Below are 20,856 nucleotides of genomic sequence, written 5' to 3'. Positions count from 1 at the left end.
CGACAAGTATTGGTCTCCGAAAAGATCCTTAGCTACTGAAGGTGCCACTGGTATGTCCATTAATACGGTCCAAGGGGTCCCAGACCACTATTTGGAGTTTCAGGATATTTTCCAAAAACCGTCAAAACCTGTGCTACCTCCACATCGAGAATATGATTGTGCAATTCCATTAGAACCCGGCACAATTGTTCCTTTTGGGAGGATGTACTCCCTCACGGAACCCGAAAGGGAAGTTCTAAAGGAGTATCTGGACGAAAATATACAGAGTGGTCTTATTGTTCCATCGTCGTCTCCGGCTGGGGCCCCTCTCTTTTTTGTGCCCAAGAAGACTAAGGATCTTCGTCCGTGCCTGGATTTTCGAGGTCTGAATAAAATCACCATTAAAGATCGTTATCCTTTGCCTCTCATCAGGGACATACTGGAAGCAATCAGAGGGGCCCAACGTTTTACTAAATTGGATTTACGAGGAGCCTACCACCTTTTACGCATAAGAGAAGGCGACGAATGGAAGACAGCATTCAGGACCCCATTTGGCCATTTTGAATATAGGGTTATGCCGTTTGGTCTTACTAACGCCCCGGCAATCTTCCAGAGATTTATGGACTCAGTGTTTTCAGACCTACTTAATCAGACAGTCGTGATCTACCTAGATGACATTCTTATTTATTCTAGAAATCCTGAACTCCATACTTCCCATGTGAAACAAGTTCTTCAAAGACTTCGTGATCACCAACTATTTTGCAAACCAGAGAAATGTGAGTTCGACATAACGGAAGTCAAATATCTGGGCTATCATTTAAGTCCCACCGGCATAGCTATGGACCAAGAAAAGGTACAAGCTATCCTAGAGTGGCCTTCTCCTTCTACCATAAAAGAAGCACAATGTTTCCTAGGTTTAGCAAACTTCTATCGACAATTCATTCTAGACTTTGCCAGTCAGACTAGCCACATAACTCACACCTTAAAGAAGGACAATTTAAAGAAGGGATTTGTCTGGACTGAGGCTGCTGAAGCAGCCTTTCAAAGCTTAAAGAGAGCCTTCACCCAAGCCCCCATCTTAAGACATCCAGATACCACCAAGCAATTTGTAGTAGTAACTGATGCTTCTGAGAGAGCCATCGGAGCTGTCTTACTCCAACGACAAGAGGATGATGGCCTTGAACATCCTGTTTTCTATTTGTCTCATATCCTTTCCACAGCTGAACAACATTATTCCGTACTTGAAAGGGAATTATTGGCTCTGAAAACAGCCTGCCTTGAGTGGAGGCAGTTTCTGATGGGTTCCAAGGAACCATTTGAGGTGAGGACAGACCACCGTAATTTACAATGTTTAAGAAATTTTGTATGCCAGAATAGTCGTCAGGCCCGCTGGGCCTTTTTCTTCAGTCAGTACGATTTTTATATTACATATATTCCAGGATCCCAAAACATTCTGGCTGATGCTCTGTCTCGCCGATATCCAGAGTGTTCTCCTTCCTCATCCCAGTATCTTCTAGAACCCAGTAAGATCATTGGAGTGGCTCAGTCTTTCCTGGAAGAAGTACAACAAGAATACGCCAACCTATCGGACCATGACATAGAAGAACTAAGACCATTATTGTACAAGAAACAAGGATATTTTTATTACCAAGACCTGATATTCCTCCCTACAAACAAGGTGCAAAAGAAAGCATTACAAATGTGCCATGATTCCCCTGTAGCTGGTCACAGAGGCATCAAAGCCACACAAGAATTACTTTCACGATTTTTTTGGTGGCCTACCTGGAAACTGGATGTGGAAAGATACGTTCAGGCCTGTCCCATATGTGCCCAAGTCAAAATACCTCACACCAGACCGGCAGGATTACTACAACCTTTGCCTGTTCCATCGGCCCCATGGCATACTATCTCTACTGATTTTATGTGTTCGCTTCCACCATCAGCAGGAAACCGGGTTATCATGGTCACAGTGGATTCTTTCACAAAGATGGCTCATTTCACTGGCCTAAAAAAGCTGCCTACTTCCCAAGAACTAGGTCAAATATTCATAGATCATGTCTTCCGTCTCCATGGACTTCCACATACCATAATCTCTGATAGAGGACCTCAGTACATCTCCCGATTTTGGAAGCATTTTTGTAAAACACTGAATATGAATAGAGCCCTGTCTTCAGGGTTCCATCCTCAGACCAACGGACAGACTGAGCGTCTGAACCAAGGACTAGAGCAATATCTTCGATGCTTTTGCAATTCTACCCAAAGTAACTGGAGCACTTACCTCTCTTTAGCTGAATTTTCCTACAATAACTCAGTCCATAGTGCCTCCAAGGTCACTCCCTTTTTCTGTTCCTATGGTTTTCATCCTACCTCTTTCCCTACTTCTCCACAATCCAACTCTCCTCTACCTGCTATTAACTATTTCTCCAAACGCCTTCTCCAACTCCATAAACTAATTCGATCTAATTTGTTACATACCAAGAGGTATATGAAGAAGGCTGCAGACAAGAGACGTACAACCAATCCAAATTATCATCTGCAAGATAAAGTCTGGCTCTCCTCCAAATTCTTGCCCTCACGTCTCTCTCAAAACAAGTTCACACCTCGTTACTATGGGCCTTTCCGTATTCTCCAGTTGGTCAATCCTGTCACTGTCCGTCTTCACTTACCCCATACATGGAAGATCCATCCGGTTTTTCATGTTTCTCAGCTTAAACCTTATGTGCCTGATCCTTACTCACGTCAGTTTCCTTGTCCACCTCCTGTCCTTGTGAATGATGCTCCTGAATATGAAGTGCAGGAAATCTGTGACTCTCGTCTTTTTCATAAACGACTTCAGTATCTGATTCATTGGAAGGGTTATCCTCTCAGTGAATGTTCATGGGAGGATGCCTCTTCCGTTCACGCTCCTCTCCTGACTCAACGCTTTCACTGTTTATTCCCTCTTAAACCTGGGCCTTCGGGAGGGGGACCTACTGTCGCGCCGCGCGGTGCGGCGCGAGCCGAGAGCTCGACTTCGGCCGGGCGTTCGGCTCGGGCCGCGCACCGCGTTATTAAGACGCGGCGCGCCCCCAGCCTCTCCTGCGCGTTTCGAGGCCCCAGATTTGCTTGGGGCCTCGTTCTTCCTTCTGCCTTTCACTGTCCCAGGGGTCTCTGAACCCTCTTACCTGTTTTTCTTCGTTTCTTTGTCCTTTCTTCTGTTTGCAGTCTGTTGTGTGCCTTTCTTTATGTCTTTTCCTCCTTCCCAGATTCCTGTGCTTTCCCAGCATTCCTTGTTCCCTATTCTCTATGGTTCCTCTACTATTCTGTTCTATATATTGTTTCCCTATCTAAGATGGTGTCCTTTTGCTTCCTGTGGGTCACTTCCTGTTTGTTGGTATATAAGGGCTGTGTTTTTCCTCTTTCCTTGCGCTGCAACACTTTCTGCTCAGTTGGTGTCTTCGCTCCTGATTTCCTTGCCTTTTGGTTTTGGACTCAGCATTCTGTATTTCCTGATTTTTGCTCCTTTTGGATTCCTGTTTGTTGTTCTTGTTTTTCTCCAGGACTTTTCCTGTTTGGAGGTTTTTCCCCTTGGAAGGGGTTTTTCCCTCTGGCGCTACTTTCTGAAGGGCACGGTCTGTTCTTGGTGTCTCCATTGCCTACAGCACCGTGGCTACCAGAAAGAGTCGCCCCTTTTTGGGCCAAAGCCGAACATTGAAGATTCACGCCACCAGATCTGCAAATTCCAGGCGCAAGCAGCACGTGAGTCGTGACATATCTGTGCAAATCAAAATGGTCAACAGGTTATCTAACAAAACATTTCCTAATTTAAAATGTTCACCTGCTGAAAGGCTATACAACTGAGGTGTACTTTATCATTACCCCATGCATGTGGAGAACATAGTATGGACCCATTTGTTCACAGTTCAGGAAAATACCATCATTAGTCCCATTTCATTTTAATTTATTTCACTTACAGACTTTAAATTACTCATAGAATTGCTTAACACCTCTGACTGCTACCGATTGGTTGTTTTGAATAGTGATCTCATGTCACAAAGATAAATAGCAAAAGAAAGTTTGTAACTTGTATATTGTCCATCTGCAAAAGTCCCTTTCAATAACTGCTGTGCTCCAACATTGATTCATCTTCCGGGCATAACAAAGGACACAAAAATGTTGTTTGGGGTACATGTAACTCTGTCACCAACGCGTACATATTCCTGACTGTTTCAATTAATAACATTTGCCTGCTAATGTGATGTAAGTTGAAATAGACTGGCTTACATGCACATTTGTGAAGGAATATGGATTCATGTCAATCTGCTGCTGCCAACCTGAAATTACTTGAATCTTGCAGTGAAAATTATTATTAAAGTTTTTTGCTAGGGACTGTTGCCATTGTACTTATGTTCCTAGTTCTTATGGACATCCACTGAATCATAAGTGCAGTGTATGCCATGTCACCTGAACTAGGGCTAACATTACTTCCTCACATTTGTGATGGAACATTACATCTGACAGAATCTACAATTGGGGCCTGTTTGGTACAACTGTCCCTCATAACTTAGACAAAACCAGGTACCTCTTTTTTCTAATGCAGGCATTTGTCTGCTCAAAAAGTCCTTTGGTTGTGATAATTAATCTAGTGGCAACCTTTAACACAAGTCTTTACACAAAACACATCATCATACGCCTTGTGCAAAACTTACACCTTCCAGAAATCCTCTTGTGCATTGAATGTGTGTCAACCTTTTTGCTGAAGCCTTAAATCATTGTTGTAACAAAACAATAGCTAAGAACTCAAAAAATAACTTACCCAAGTGATGCTGCTATTAGGCTCCCAACTGCCCATCAAGGTCCCAATAAGCCACCACAAGTATGCGGGACATTAAGGGTGTCAGTGTGTGGGACACATGCTTCTAACATTGAGAAGACTGACCAAGCTGGGCTTCTGATGACTTCTGGGTCCAGCGTCATAGATCCTCCCACCTTTTGTGACAATGGATGCTGTGCCACTTATAGACCCCCAGGGTCCACACCCTCTTGGGGATGGCCTTCCATAGAACCTTCTTCTGATGAGCGTTGACCTATATGGATAAGAAAAAAGAAAGAAAAATATGTTTTGTGAGATTTTGTTTGTCTGTATTGCTGTGACACAATTCTCAACATCTCTCACAAGCATTTCTAAAAAGTTAGTACAGATTATTTACCAACATTTTATTTTCCATAGGAAATACTACTTTGTAGTGACCTGTTGAGTACTCTCAACACTTTCAATGCCCACATGTTACAAATCCAGGCCACAAACATTATCTAGGCCAGGGGTCTGCAACATGTCCTATAGCAAGAGCCACGTGCGTGAGCAGTACAAATCTTTGTGAGCTACTAAAAGTTAACTTGTACATTATTAGCACCCACACCCACGCACAGCTACATTGGCTTAATGCCTAATGTTTTTAGAGTCAGAAACTATGGACAGAAACACAAACAATGACTAAGTGTGTGTAGAAATGGGATATACTTGCATGGATGACTGTGAGTCTCTGTCATATGTACTTGCAGTACAGGATATACCTTTCTCCAGATGTGGCACCATTACGTAGATAAAAAATACAGATACTCATTTATCAGAAAATGGGCTATATTTAAAGTAAAAAAATTCAGATAACTTGAAAGATTTTTTTCATGCACTTTACATTTCTCTCATTTCAACATATGGCTGTATTTGTCACTTATGCTTATGGTATTGCGTCTCCTGGCCACTGGAAGTAAGAGGAATCCAGTTTGTAAAATGAAATCTTGATTTATGTGTAACTTAAAATGAAAAGTCACCTTGTTCATTAGATAACTTTTCATTAAAATTTACAGCCAATTCAAACATTGTTAAACAGCATGCCACCTGCCAAATTATCAACATTCTCCATTCAAACATGTTCCAGTTCCTCTGGGTTCCCATACAGCTGACTGTACAGGGACAAGACCACCATGGTGAGCAGCACCAATTCCTCAGTGGAGAAGTATTACCTGATTTGCCTGGCATCATGACTCTTAGAGTTCAACAGAAGCAAAAGTGGAGGAGGTGTTGTTGGCTGCAGTTTTAGGAGGCAAGTGAGATTTCTTCCTACAGCCACGTACATGTACACAATGTATGCGATCTGCGACAGAGGAGACAGACACAACCATTAGGTTTTCTGTTCAGATGATTGCCAATCTCTTGACAGCAAGGTCAGACAGCCGCCATTCTAGGATGTTAATCAGTGTATTTTTAAATGTTAAGCGCGTCACCACCACTCAAAATGGTGGCTAGTTTGCTTACCAAAGTAAAATACATGCAACACCTTTTTTGATACATTTGACACATTATAATGTGATTAGTTACAGTATTTAAAATTGATAGCTATTATACTTCCATTAATGGAATTTTAGAAAACAAATTAAAAAAATAATGTGTAAATAATGCATTTAACATGCATTATTTACACATTTTTTAAAAAAAATAGACATTAAAAAAAATTGTTATTCTAAGATGCAACATCACAATAAAATAATGTGGCCACATTTGTCACAAAAACATATGTCATTTTACAAAGACTTGTGTTGATTATCAAAGTATTGTGTGACCATTTTGAGTGATATTTTATTTTTCTTAAATGCAGACATATGAACCCAGGGAGAGGTCGAAGACGACAGCCTCAAGTGTTCAGACCTTTTCCATACGTTGCTACCATGAAGAAAGGGATATTATTAAAGAAAGCAGATTGAATAGGGAAACTATTCTGGATTTATGTCATCAGCTAGCTGGAGCCAGATTTTCATCCTCACAATAGAAACCCTGCAGCAATATCTCTCATAGTGGTAATCATGGCAGTACTCTGTGGTAGTATCTGGAGGCATGTCACAACCAACTTTCAGTGGTGTATTACAAAACTTTCTTTCTTCAATGATGAGCCACATCAAAAGCTTCATCCAGTTTCCACAACATTAGGATTTTGCAAATGTGAAGGGAGATTTGTATGCTTTGGGTGGCATACCATATGTGGTTGGAGCAATTGATGGCATACATATTGCCGTAGTGCCTCCAAATGCCAGGGAACAGCTCTATCACAATCAGAAGAACTTTCATTCAATCAGTGTGCAGGTTGTCTGCTTACCATATTTTTACATCTCAAGTATGTGTGTCCATTTCCCAGGTTCAACGCATGATTCCTGTGTACTAGGGAACAGCAGCATACCCTTGCAAATGTCACAACTTGGACGTTAGAGGGTCTGGCTTATTGGTAAGTACAATATGAGAATACAATCATTTGCTTTATTTATAGTTTAGGAATGTACAATGGGATGAGATATTATTGCTCAATATATTTTTTTGTTTCATATAGGAGACTCAGCTTAGCCTAATCCAGTGGCAGCTGGCTTATGTTTACGGTGGGTGACGGGGGCTGAACACAATAATAATAATAAAAAAGGAAAGACATAAAAAGGCACTTACCTTCAGATGTCTTTCTCGTGGTGTCCTCCTGGAAGTTTCAACACACGGGACCAGAACACACCACTAACCAATCCTGATGCTGCATTTGCACTGGCAAGCAACATGAAAGCAGCCTCAGGATTGGTGGGAGTGGGCTCTCTCAATGCTCACCAGAGTGCTGTTTGCCTGTGCCGCCTCTAACCCAGCTGTCTTAAGACAGCTGGGTTAGAGATGTTTAAAGTGCTGCATGTCTGGCTGTCCACCGCAAGATGGCTGCCCAAAGGGACATGGCCAGGTGAACACTCCCCACGCGCACAGCACCACCGAGCCGTGCCTGTGTCTCCCCCTCCCCGCCCTCGCTGCTCCAAGGGATCGAGGCCCTCCCAGACCCGATCCTCCCTGGTGCCTAGTGGTAAGCGCTAGAGTGCTTTTCTATTTTCCTTTCTTTTGCTCTCTGTCTTGTATTCTTTGTTTTTGGTAATTCTGTGCCTTGCTAATCTCTTTGCCTTTTCACTTTTTTCTTGCTTTCTGCTCTCCTGTTTATTTCCTCTATTGCGCCTTTATTTTTCCGCTCTCTCACTCCGTTTCTCCGCTCCCGCCGCTGCGTCCCTGCGGCCCCACCCCTCTCACCCCCCCATTCGCCCACGCCGCCCGCCTCCCAGCTGCTCCTCCCTCCCCCCCTCTTCTTAATGGCGGTCTCTGCGTGACTGCACAGCGGGCGCGCCAGAGGCAAGCCCGTCTGTGCCCGTCTGCACCCGTCCACGCCTGGACCGTGCCCAGCACCAGAACCCCTGGACCCCACAACAGCCATACCACCAGACTTCGCTACGACACCAGCACCCTCTTTGCACTCAACACTGGCCATGGCACCATCTGCATCCAGACCACCCCAAAACGCACTCATGGACCCTTCGCCTGACGCACCTGTAGCTTTGCCTGCAACAGAGCCACTAAACATTACAGGACTGGATCCAACATCCTCCACTGCATACTCCTCAACACCCGCTCCGCACGCAAGCACGCCATCGAGCTCTGGGACCTGCTCGACTCCACCACCCCTGACGTAGCCTTCCTGACCGAAACCTGGTGGAATGACTCCTCAGCACCTGACATCGCCATAGCCATCCCGGACGGCTACAAGATCTCCCGCAGGGACCACATCAACGGAATCGAAGGAGGCATATCCATCGTCCACAAGGCCACCCTCGAAGTCCACACCCACCTGGATGACACCCTCAAGTCCGCTGATCACCTGCACTTCCGAATCCACACCGACCCCAACACCACCCTCAAAGGACCCAGGGCACTGTTCAGCAACGCCATCGCCGACCTCGCCAGCACCCACGCACTCGCCTCCACGGATTGCATCCTCCTCGGGGACCTAAACTTCCACCTTGAGAACAACAACGCCAACTCCACCACCCTAATCGACAACCTCGCCAACCTCGGTCTCAGACAACTTGTCACCGTACCCACCCACGCCGCTGGCCACACACTGGACCCCATCTTCTCCACAAGCGGCCACCACTGCATCCACTTCACTTTCAAGAAACTAAACAAACACCACCACACCGAGCAACCAGCCCGTCAGTGCTGGAGCAAAGTCACCCGGAAAGCTGGAAGCACGGCGAAATCAACGCCCTTCTCAAAAAACCAAAGGCGGACCCCAAGGACCTCAAGAATTTCCGGCCCATCTCCCTGCTCCCTTTCCCGGCGAAGGTCATCGAGAAAATCGTTAACACACAACTGACCTGCTACCTCTAAGACAACAACATCATCGACCCCTCCCAGTCCGGATTCAGACGGAACCACAGCACCGAGACCACCCTTCTCGCCGTCACAGACGACATCAGAAGCCAACTCGAGAATGGTGAAATATCAGCCTTCATCCTCCTAGACCTGTCAGCCGCCTTCGAGATGGTCTGCCACCACACTCTGAAAATCCGCCTCCACGAAGCTGGGATCCAAGGGAAAGCCCTCGACTGGACCACATCCTTCCTCTCCACCAACATCATCTGCGGCGTACCTCAGGGTTCATCCCTCGGCCCGACGCTGTTCAATATGAACATGGTCCTCCTCGTATAAGTGGCCCGCCAACACAACCTCAACATCATCTTCTACGCCGACGACAGCCAACTCATCCTTTCCCTCACCAAGGACCCGCACACCACCAAAACCAACCTTCATGAGGGTATGAAGGCCATCGCCGACTGGATGAGAGGCAGCCGTCTGAAACTGAACTCGGACAAGACGGAGGTCCTCATCCTTGGGCCCACCCCCTCCGCCTGGAACGAATCGTGGTGGCCAACCTCGCTGGGTGCCCCACCAACTCCAACCGACCACGCACGCAACCTTGGCTTCATCCTCGACTCATCCCTCTCCATGTCAAAACAGGTCAACGCCATCTCCTCCTCCTGCACAACACCCTCTGCATGCTCTGCAGGATCTACAAGTGGATCCCGAACTAAACAAGAAAAACAGTGACACAGGCACCCGTCAGCAGCAGGCTTGACTACGGCAACGTACTCTATGCAGGCATCCCGTCCTAGCACCTGCAACGCCTCCAACGCATCCAAAACACCTCCGCTTGACTAATCCTCAACGTACCTCGCCGCAACCACATCAGCCCCCACCTGAGAAACCTTCACTGGCTCCCCGTTGACAAGAGGATCACCTTCAAGCTCCTCATCCACACACACAAAGCACTCCACAACACCGGGCCAGCCTACCTCAACAGCAGACTTCTACACCCCCACCCGACAACTCCCCTCCTCCAACTTCACCCTCGCCACCGTCCCCTGCATCCAACGAACATCCTCCAGCGGCAGATCCTTCTCCTACCTCGCCGCAAAGACCTGGAACTCTCTCCCGACCAACCTAAGAATGACCCAAGACCTGCTCACCTTCAGAAGACACCTCAGGACCTGGCTCTTCGAGCAGTAGCAGCACCTTCCCCCCCCACCCAGCGCCTTGAGACCCTCGCGGGTATGTAGTGCGCTTTACAAGTATTATGATTGATCGATTGATTGACATGCGCACTTTAAATAAGTGCACAGCTCCTTGCTGCCACTCAGCAGCAATTGCCCTCCCCATCCTGACACTCAATTCAGGACGGGGCGCTGAAAAATAAAATGGTAATAAACAAAGTTTATTACCATTTTATTTTTCCGTTATGGGGGCATTTTGTTGGTGGGGTGAAGCTCCTCCACTCAAATGGAGGGGCTGCCCCTGTCCTAACCAACCCTGGTTATTAGCGCCTCTGAGGAATCCAACAACACCAGGGGAAGTCCACTTAAATGAGGTCCATGGAAGTACACGGAGGCCAGTGGAGTGGGCTTTTAGGCTCCTGAAGGCATATATACCTCTGGATAAGACCAGTAGAGCCCTCCTCTACCCGATAAGGTGTGCCAAATCACTATGGCCTGCTGCATGTTGCACAACATAGGCCTGCAACAGAATATCTCATACACTTCAGAGGATGGAGACCCCGAAGAGTCACCAGGTGAGGATGTTGAAATGCTAAATGAAGATGACAGTAGTGAGAGGAAGGAATTGACGTACGTCAAGATGCTATTGACAACTTCTTTGCAAGAGTGTAAATTTAATGTTACATATTGTTAAATTAAATGTCAAAACAACTTGTGACATAATGAGCAGTCGGTGCTGGAGATTGTTTTGGAGTGGTTAGTTCAGGAAATTGCAGGGCAAAGATGTTTGTTGTTAAAATTTTGACACACTGACTACTGTGTTCATTGACATTGACTATCTCTGACTGTTCCAAGTGAATGTGTCCTCATAACTTATCATTTGAGTATATTTTGTCATGTAAAATAAATATACTTTTTTTTCTTTTTTAGGATCCTTTACCATGTTGTCTGTTGCAAGGTACATGGGTCCTGAGGAAGACACACACTTTGGATGTACATATCCTGTACAAAGACAATTTGCACAGTGATTGAAATGATGTTCTTGACATTGCATTAGACCTGCTTTCTTTTGAATGTTGTCACCAAGGCAACATGTGCTGCTTTACTTGCTCTAGCCACATGTGTTAGTTGACCCAAAGAATACTAATCTCCCTTGTAACTGACAAAATCCTCATTTTGCGTTACGTGTATGAAGCTGCTGATGTGTCTAGTCATAATCAAAAGAAGTTTTTTGAAGCACAACACTGAAAGTTGGTTGTGACATTCCACCAGATAATGCCACAATGTACTGAAATGATTCTGTGGCCACAAACTGGTGTAGTAACATGATTTTCTCTATTTGTGTTATGGATGTGGGTTTCATATTGTGGGGCAGATTGTCTGGGTCCAGCTGATAACATAAATCAATAATAGTTTGCCTATTGAATCTATTTATTAGGATTATATGTTGTTCAGGGTTTAGAACAGTGGAAATAAATCTGACACAGACTAGTTGAGTTATGCATTAGCTGTGATTTTTTTCATATTTGTTTTTAAAACAATTATTTCTTTCAGATGTATGTAATTAATACATTGAGATTTGTGTTTGGTATTGTTTTCCTTTTTTGTAAATGTGATACACATTGCATAATTGTAACTTTTTTTAATGACTTTTATTTATTGTTAGCTTTTTTTACATAATGATTAATCAAACCAATCAATCAGGATTTTTGTAGAGCATGGCAAATCACCAGTTCAGGTCCCGAGGCGTTGGGAGTGGGGGAGGTACTGCAGGAAAGAAAAAATAAAAAAAGGAAATACGACAAAAAAGACGACATCAGGCTCTGACTTTGGGGGTGATTCTAACATTGGCGGGCGGCGGAGGCCGCCCGCCAATGTTCCCCCGTCAAAATACCGCTCCGCGGTCGCAAGACCGCTGAGGGTATTTTGAGATTTGCCCTGGGCTGGCGGGCGGCCGCCAAAAGGCCGCCCGCCAGCCCAGGGCAAATCTACCTTCCCACGAGGTCGCCGGCTCAGAATTGAGCCGGCGTAGTGGGAAGGTGCGACGGGTGCAGTTGCACCCGTCGCGTATTTCAGTGTCTGCTTTGCAGACACTGAAATACTTTGTGGGGCCCTCTTACGGGGGCCCCTGCAGTGCCCATGCCATTGGCATGGGCACTGCAGGGGCCCCCAGGGGCCCCGCGGCACCCCCTACCGCCATCCTGTTCCTGGCGGGAGACCCGCCAGGAACAGGATGGCGGTAGGGGGTGTCAGAATCCCCATGGCGGCGGAGCGCGCTCCGCCGCCATGGAGGATTCTGGAGGGCAGTGGTAAACCGGCGGGAGACCGCCGGTTTACCCTTTCTGGCCGCGGCTGAACCGCTGCGGTCAGAATGCCCTTGGGAGCACCGCCAGCCTGTTGGCGGTGCTCCCGTGGTCGGAGACCCTGGCGGTCACCGGCCGCCAGGGTCAGAATGACCCCCTTTGTGTTTTATGAATTTATTGATCAAACAGAAATAAACTTAAACATGTTGAAAACCAAAAGAAAAATTAAAAACCCAAGCAAAACAGTCAATCATTGTGGATGAAACCACTGTTGTAGAGGCTAAATCATTTGAAGTCCAATGTACAAAATACAACTGTCCTCAAAAAAGATAAATGTGTCCATAAAATAGTCCACAGAGTGAATGGTAGTCACATACTGAACGAAATTAGGTTTTGCGCCTCTTTATGGTGGTGTTGGGGGTGTTGCCATCCTCTCCTAGTGATCCAGATGAACCCCTCCCCCCCAGGAGGTATCAACAGTTGCAGGGACTGGATGGAGCTGTTTGCTGTTGGGGCAGGGCCTCCCTATCTGTGGCTGAGACTGATGTCTTTTGTTCATAGTTTGGAGGATCACAGACAGGGGAAGATGGTACAGGAAAAGCCCTGCACATATGATCATAAATGTCAAACATCATCCTGTTCAGGGAGCACAGATTTGAGTTGAGATTCTGCATCTCTGCATTGTGCTCCCGTTTCAAGTGCTCAATATACAAGAGCTATGTTAGAACTTGGCCCGTCATGTCTTGGGACAGATGAAGGACTCTCAATACTTGGTTGATGGTAAGATCATGGAAAAGCTCACTGCAGCTGAAACATACATCAAGCAGCTCCAATCCACATCCAAAAAATTGGAAGAACAAGACCAGCACTTGACAAAACAACATGCGGCCATGGCTGCAAAGCCTGAGCACCGAGAAGGAAGAGCCCTTAGAAACAATATTAGGGTGGTTGGGGTCCCAGAGAGGGCAGAGGGGCACAGTGTGGATTTTTTCCTTGAGGACCTCATTGTCAATATCCAAGCATCTCTCAAACTTTTTCTTAGTCAAACTGGCACACAGGGCACCGATACCCTCGCTGAAACCTGGTACTCTACCACAGAGATTTATAGCCCGAATATGTAACCATTGTGACCATGATGCAATCTTCCAGGCCACTTGCTAACACAGGACCTAGCCTAAGAAAATGGGACAGTTTGCTTCTTTCCAGACTTTACACTGCAGGTACAATACCAATGTTGCAGCTTTGATAAAGTCAAAAAAGTACTCTGGACTAAAGAACTAAAATACATGATGTTGTACCCTGCAAAACTGTGAGTGGTGGCACTTTGTCATGCTGGAGGAGGCTTGGCACTGGCTTGAAGGATGGCACATGACCGGCAGATTGGCACATTGAGAAAAGAGAAAGGATGGCCCACGTGAGCGGTGACCGGATCGCCACCCATCCCACAATGATGACCGCCTGGGAATGAGATCTTTACAAGAAAGTTGATCGAAGACTCACCTGGGACAATAACAAACTGCAGCTATCTGACCACAAAGATCGGGCAGAACTGAGTTGGTGAAGGTCACTGATGGCTGCACATGGGACTCATGCAGCCCATGTGTGGTCGACCCCAGATGGGCATCCAATGTGACCTAATTGCGGGGTGGGGAAGGAAGGGATCATAATGAAATTTCATTGAAGCTCTGAAGAGAACAAGGTGTACCACTGAGGTGTGATGTACCACTGTTTGGTTAGACATGGCGGTGCTGGCCTACCCTAGATAGTTTGAATGCTTTGGATTGGGCGAAAGGCGTCTGCAAATCAGCTGATTAATTCTGAGAAGAGATAGTTGTTTGTGCTGCACATTTAATTAGCCCTTTGCACACAGTTCACTGTGTGCCCTGTTTAAGGCTGTCATATTTGGTACATGATATTCTAACTTGTATTGCCACTCTAGGAGATCATTTTATATAAGCACCACGTAGGCCTAAAGGGGGCAGAAGGCATTCCAGTCATGGCCAGTCTGGGTGCACATCATTCCAATGAGCTTTTCTGATACTGAGGCTGACTTTTCAGCTACTTAAGAGGACTCCCTTCCAGAAAAAAGACAGATCTTTGCCATCATCTTCAGGTATGGGGTTGGGGTCCCTCCCTTAGATTGGGACAGGCAGAAGGGTTACCATGGCTATTCTTTCAGATTTAAGACATAGGGTGTAGGTAGGAATGTCTAGACGTTTGGGATCATGCAAAGATGGTGGGGTTGTTTATCTTCTTCACACTAATTGTAATGATGATTGCTGTTTTATGTTCCATCTGCCTAATTATTGCAGCTTTGTCACAGTGCCCTTTCTTCAGGATCTGCACGCTGCTGAACAAACGGCCCTTCCCCCGCCTATGATGAAGCCAGGCGGGGGGAAGGGAATTAGGGTAGGGAACTGCAGGGAGAGAGATCTGAAAAGAAACAGTTAGAACAAATATGCATACATTCATTCATAACAGTATAACTCACCAATAGACTCTTGAATTAAGGCGTCTCCGTGATATCAGATTGAGACCCTTTGTCATTTGGGCGTAGCCCCTTCTGTGAATCATGGAACAAGAACAAACTGCAACCTCTGAACCTAGTGATGGCACGACCTTTGGACTATGGTCATACTCTAAATATCAATCAGGTAACAATTATGCATTCATAAGATAAACGTTTGATCTCAGCCTAGAAATTCTCAAAGACTTAATTATGTATCTCACATATTATGCTTCCCAAAAAACAATGAAACTATAATTTGCTTATCTCTGAAATGTTTTCACATTTACAACCTAGGCCTGAAAGTTTACTCATTGAACTTGAAGCGTTTTTGTTCGTCGGGCAGAAGCGCCTTGCTTGTTGTTCATGAAGCGCTTTGATCATCATACATGAAGCGCTTTGTTCATTATGCCAGAGAGCGCTTTTACTTGCTTTGTCTGAAGCGCTACGCTCGTTATGCCAAGGGGCCGTTTACTCATGTGGCCTGAAGCGTTTTGATACTCGTGCCCAGATCGCTTTATTCATGTAGCCTGAAACGCTTTGATTGTCGTACCAAGAGCGCTTTACTCTTGTACCTTGAAGCTCTTTGCTCGTTGTGCTAAGGGGGCGCTTTTACTCATGTGGACTAAAGCGTTTTGTTCCTCATGCCAAGACCACTTTACTCATGTGGCCTCAAACACTTTGATTGTCGTGCCAAGGGCGCTTTACTCATGTGGACTGAAACGCTTTGATTGTCGTGCCAAGGGCGATTTACTCATGTGGATTTAAATACTTTGATTGTCGTGCCAAGGGCGCTTTACTCATGTGGACAATGCTTTGATTGTCGTGCCAAGGGCGCTTTACTCATGTGGACTGAAACGCTTTGATTGTCGTGCCAAGGGCGCTTTACTCATGTGGACTGAAACGCTTTGATTGTCGTGTCAAGGGCGCTTTACACTTGTGGCCTGAAGCGATTTTGATTATCGTGCCAAGGGCACCTTACGCGTGTGGCCTGAAGCGCTTTGCTCGTTATGCTAAGGGGCGCTTTGCTCCTGCGATCCAAAGCACTTTGATCATCGCGCCAAGGCCGCTTTACTCTTAGAACTGGAAACGCTTTGCTCGTTGTGCTAAGGGGCGCTGTACTTTTGGAAATAACAACTCCTTTAAAGATTGGACTCATCAAGACCTTACCGCTACGAGTACAACATACTCGTATCTGAATTCACCACGGAAACAAGGATACTCAGACTTGCTGTCAATCTGGCATGCAGGAAATCTGCTCTTCTTCAGAGGAACCCCCACGAGGTCTGACTGCATCAAAGTCTTCAAAATAGTGAGCAAGGTGCTTGGGTGTGGCTGGACTTTATGGGCCTGCCACACCCCAAGATGCCCGCTGCCTCTAAAAACCTGGGAAGTGTAGTCCCTTCATAGAATAGCACTGATAAGTGCATCTTGTCAACCAATGTCCTGATCCTGCAGCTACATGAGCTTTACCACAGAGCAGATGACGTTGATGACCACTTTTAGAACAGGAAGGGATGACAAGTGGTGCATATGAAGCACCGCAAATACGCACAGCGGAGTTTCGGGCGGGACCTGGACCGCGCATAGCCTTATTCCTGACAAGCTTCCAGACAGTGTGAGACCGACTCTGTCACCCACACTCATGGGGGCTATCTCCTAGAAAGTTCTTGTGCAGAGGGCGGGTCGCTAGTAACCTTATTGCCCTTTGGCGTAAATCTTTGAAAGAAGAGGGATACACAACAAATCTGGCTGTTTTGCTGGTTTGACCCCTGGATAGCATAATGCATATGTGGGTATGGGACTGACTGGAGAGGGGACTGGCCTGTTGGTGGTCCAGGACCCTTTAGCCCTACCATGGTTTGCCTCAGATTGATTACTGATGCGGACTTCGCTTGGAGGCTGGTGACGCAGGGATGGTAACTTATGCGGTCCCCTGGTGTTGTGTGAATTTGTATTATTTGCATGCCATTTTCCATCTCTCAAGGGGGGACTGTGTATAGGAGATTGGTGATGACGTTATTTGCCTCTGACACTTGGTAGAGAATGGGAGTTGTTTGCACAAGATACCAGCCCTTGTGAGGGAGATGAATGGAAGTTGGTTTGCTGTCCCCACTGTGCTCATGGTAGGAGCGTGCAACTGGGGGAGTTGATCCTCAGTATTGAAATGTGTACCACACCTGAGTCATGACAGAATGTATTTTGATCTTACATATTGTCAAGAGTCACTTGCTGTGCAGTTTGTATAATGCTTCTACTTGCTTTCCATGTCGCTGATGTATGTAACTGTCAACCATTCCTGGGTTGAATGTTGATAGATTAAAAATACCTACATCTTGGTAGAACACACACCTGGGTATCTGCTTCCTCTTTCTTGTTATGGAATCAGTGGGAGAAATGAGCTGCATGGTGTTCCTTCCCACAGTATTATGTTAGTGATTGGCACGCTGTGAGTGCACTAATACAATGCAGGCCAACAGAGTGAAACATTCAATGTTACCAGTGTCAGAGCAAAATTAACTGCACATAATGAATACAAAATCACAATTAATTGTAAACTAATGAATAATACAATTCAGAAACATTTGTATTTATATTAATGGAAATGCCTGTCATGTGAACAGAGAAAGCCATCAGTATGATGGTGTGAGCGCTGTACATAAATGATCAGCGTTTGAGGCTGGAAGAGTTTAAAACGAGGGCCACCCAGAAGTGTAATCACAATCAAACAACCCAAGCGTAGACCACAAAGTGTTTTTTATCGGTAAAGAAACAGAGGAAATAAATAAAATCTCAAAATGTGGTAGAGACTATTCAGTGCTTGTTGAAAATTAAGAAAGAAAGTGATGAAAAAAATAAGAATGAAAAATAAAACAGGTTGGTCAAAAGAAATATCAAAAATGTGAATGGATGTGACCCATACCATCCTCTAGAAATTCTCATAGTTGAGAAAAAAACGACAAAACAAATCTAATCATTCTCCAACTTGATACGACAGCAAATATAAAAGAATCAAAAGAAAATAAAAAGCATATACAAAGAAACCATTGATGAAGCTATGTTTTGCAAATCAAACATTACAGTACCAAAACACCTATACTATATAGAATAAGTCAATTCATACTCAAACCTTAAACTATCCTGTTCATAATGCTGTAACCTTGCATGACTTTATAATGTGATAAAAATGTGTACACCTCAATACTTGCGGAAAAAACAACTTAATTGCTCACCTGCTAAAATGTTGATAATCAAAATAGTAACCTAATAAATCCACATGTGAAACAGGATGTTGTTATTATAAAAAATATACCATTTCATATTTGCCATTCATGCTGCTTGGTTGTAAAGCGTCCAATCTTGTAATCCACTAGCCTTCCACCCACCCTGTAGGACTTCTGGGTTAAAACATCAGAAGGTACACCACATTTCGGGACTTCTAATATGCATTTGTCCTGTTGGGACCACCATGAGAGGAATGTCTGCCTCATCATGAGAAATATTTAATGCCCCCCTCCGGACATGGAGAAAATGTGCTGTGCTGAGTGCCAAAAATATATTGTTTCTCAGAAATGAAGCCCTGGCTTGGACAGCAAAATATGTAATGTAACACCTCCTAAGCGTGACTAAAAAAATATGAATGTGACTTTGTGTAATGTAGCTAATGCTTATGTAAAACACTCTGAAACCTTCGGGTCGAGATTGCGCTATAGTTATATGAAAAAAACTGCAAAAAATGCAATTACAGTTTTGACAAACGTGCCCCTGCTTCATTGGCAAGAGCACTTTTGCCAAAATGATCTCTACAAAGCCAGAGACAGTTTCTGAATGCAACAGATGGTCCACTGCAGTAAGGTGGGGGTCTAACTGCAGCATCTCTATATGACCCCATTTGTCTTTCGTACCCTATATGTAAAATCACTATAGCTGATTCCGAAGGTTAGACATGAGTCATCATTTGAAATGTCATCAGTGATGTCATCAATGATGTCATTGACTATGTCATGAGTGATGTAATATGTGAGGTCATAAGCAATACATTACTGGGATACAAGTTAAAGTTAGTTGAGGTAACTATAACTGCTGAATTTCAATGGTTTTGTAAGAGTGAAATGTAACCGTGACTATAACGTCTTTGTAACCTTTGGTGTTTTCCAGCGAATGTCTACGTTTTTTTTAATTGTGTTTCCTTGCTATAATGTCCCAGTACCCTTTGCTTTTTTCAGTGAATTTCTAGGTTTTTTTAAATTCTATTTCCTAAATATAACGTCCCTGTAACATTTACATTTTCAGTGAATTTCAAAGTTTTTTAAATTCTGTTTCCTAACTATAATGTCACTGTAACCTTTGTTTTTTTCAGTGAATTTCTAAGGTTTGTTTAAGTCTATTTCCTAACTATAACTTGTCTGTAAGCTTTGGGTTTTTGAGTAAATTCAAATATTTTTCTCGTACTTATTAAGATATCAACCACAAAAGTCTGAGGGATCCTTTCATTAAGCTGTCTTTCATAATGAAAGACAGCAAAACTTTGTACTGTTGTGAGTATAATGGAACAGGCCCATTCCTTTTCAAAATGGTGGTGTTGATAGTGTTTTATAGTTTCTCCAGTAGTTAAATATTAGTCAAATGGTAGTGTAATATTATTCTTTTTTTTAAAATATTTTTTTTGATCCACTGTTCCATCCACGGTTCCGAAAAACATAGAAGGGCAAAGCTCTATGGTTTCCATTCCGATCAAGTGATCGGAATGGATCTGTTATTCGGATCAGCAGCTTCGCAAATTTTTTTTTGAAATATAGGACTTATTCTTTCCCATGTATATATAAGGCTGCACATATTTGCAAACTGTTTTGTATGTTTAGAATACAATGCAAAAGTTGTTTTATGATTTTCATGAATCTGCAAATCTGTAGTTGAGTTCCTCAGAGCCACTGGATTTGTGAAGAATATTCTGTTATTTCATTGGTTACTTTTGAACGACACCTAGTTTTGGGTAGGACCACTCTGTAGGAATCAAACGGTCCCAGCAACTCTGTTTCTGATCGCCAAGGTTTGAAAAGCTAGAGAAATACTAACCAGAAAAATTCTCTTTTTTCAACAGTTTGACAAGTACGTTTTCTATGCCAACTAAATTAAACAACCATTACAACCAGCTACACCATATTTGCCTTCATCAGTGTGTTCTGAAACATTATTTCTGTATCTATAGTGTTGCATTATTTTGTAAAGACACATATTTTCAAGGTGTGGACTTCTTTTTGGCTAGTACGTGTCTAAGATATTTGTTTTTACAATATCTGCACACACTAGATCAAATTCTGCTAAGTATTGCATTTCTGAAAAAGATTTAAAGACTCTGTCGTATGTTGGCAAGTCATAGGCTAACCCAAACAATTTCTCTAGTCTTTGAGATCAAGCAAGCTGAACTCAACCTATCATAGCACTCATATGACATTATCTGTCTATGTGAGAGCATTTTCAAGCTGAAACTGTATAATTCCTTTGATTGAGATTTTTCTGCAAAAATATCCTCCCATGTTTCCTTCATTTCTGTTTTCTCTGACTTTGTGATGTGACAGAGCGAGCAAGAGCAATAGAATTGTCAGCTACAAACTGTCTGTCCATATTTGCGTTCCATAATTTAAGGATGACAGGATTATAATCGTTAATATTTTTAGAAGCCTGTGCTCTTTT

Source organism: Pleurodeles waltl, chromosome 3_1, assembly GCF_031143425.1.
Source record: "Pleurodeles waltl isolate 20211129_DDA chromosome 3_1, aPleWal1.hap1.20221129, whole genome shotgun sequence".
Taxonomy (NCBI): Eukaryota; Metazoa; Chordata; class Amphibia; order Caudata; family Salamandridae; genus Pleurodeles; species Pleurodeles waltl.
The sequence above is the reverse complement of the archived record's forward strand: the minus strand, read 5'-3'. Positions refer to the sequence as shown.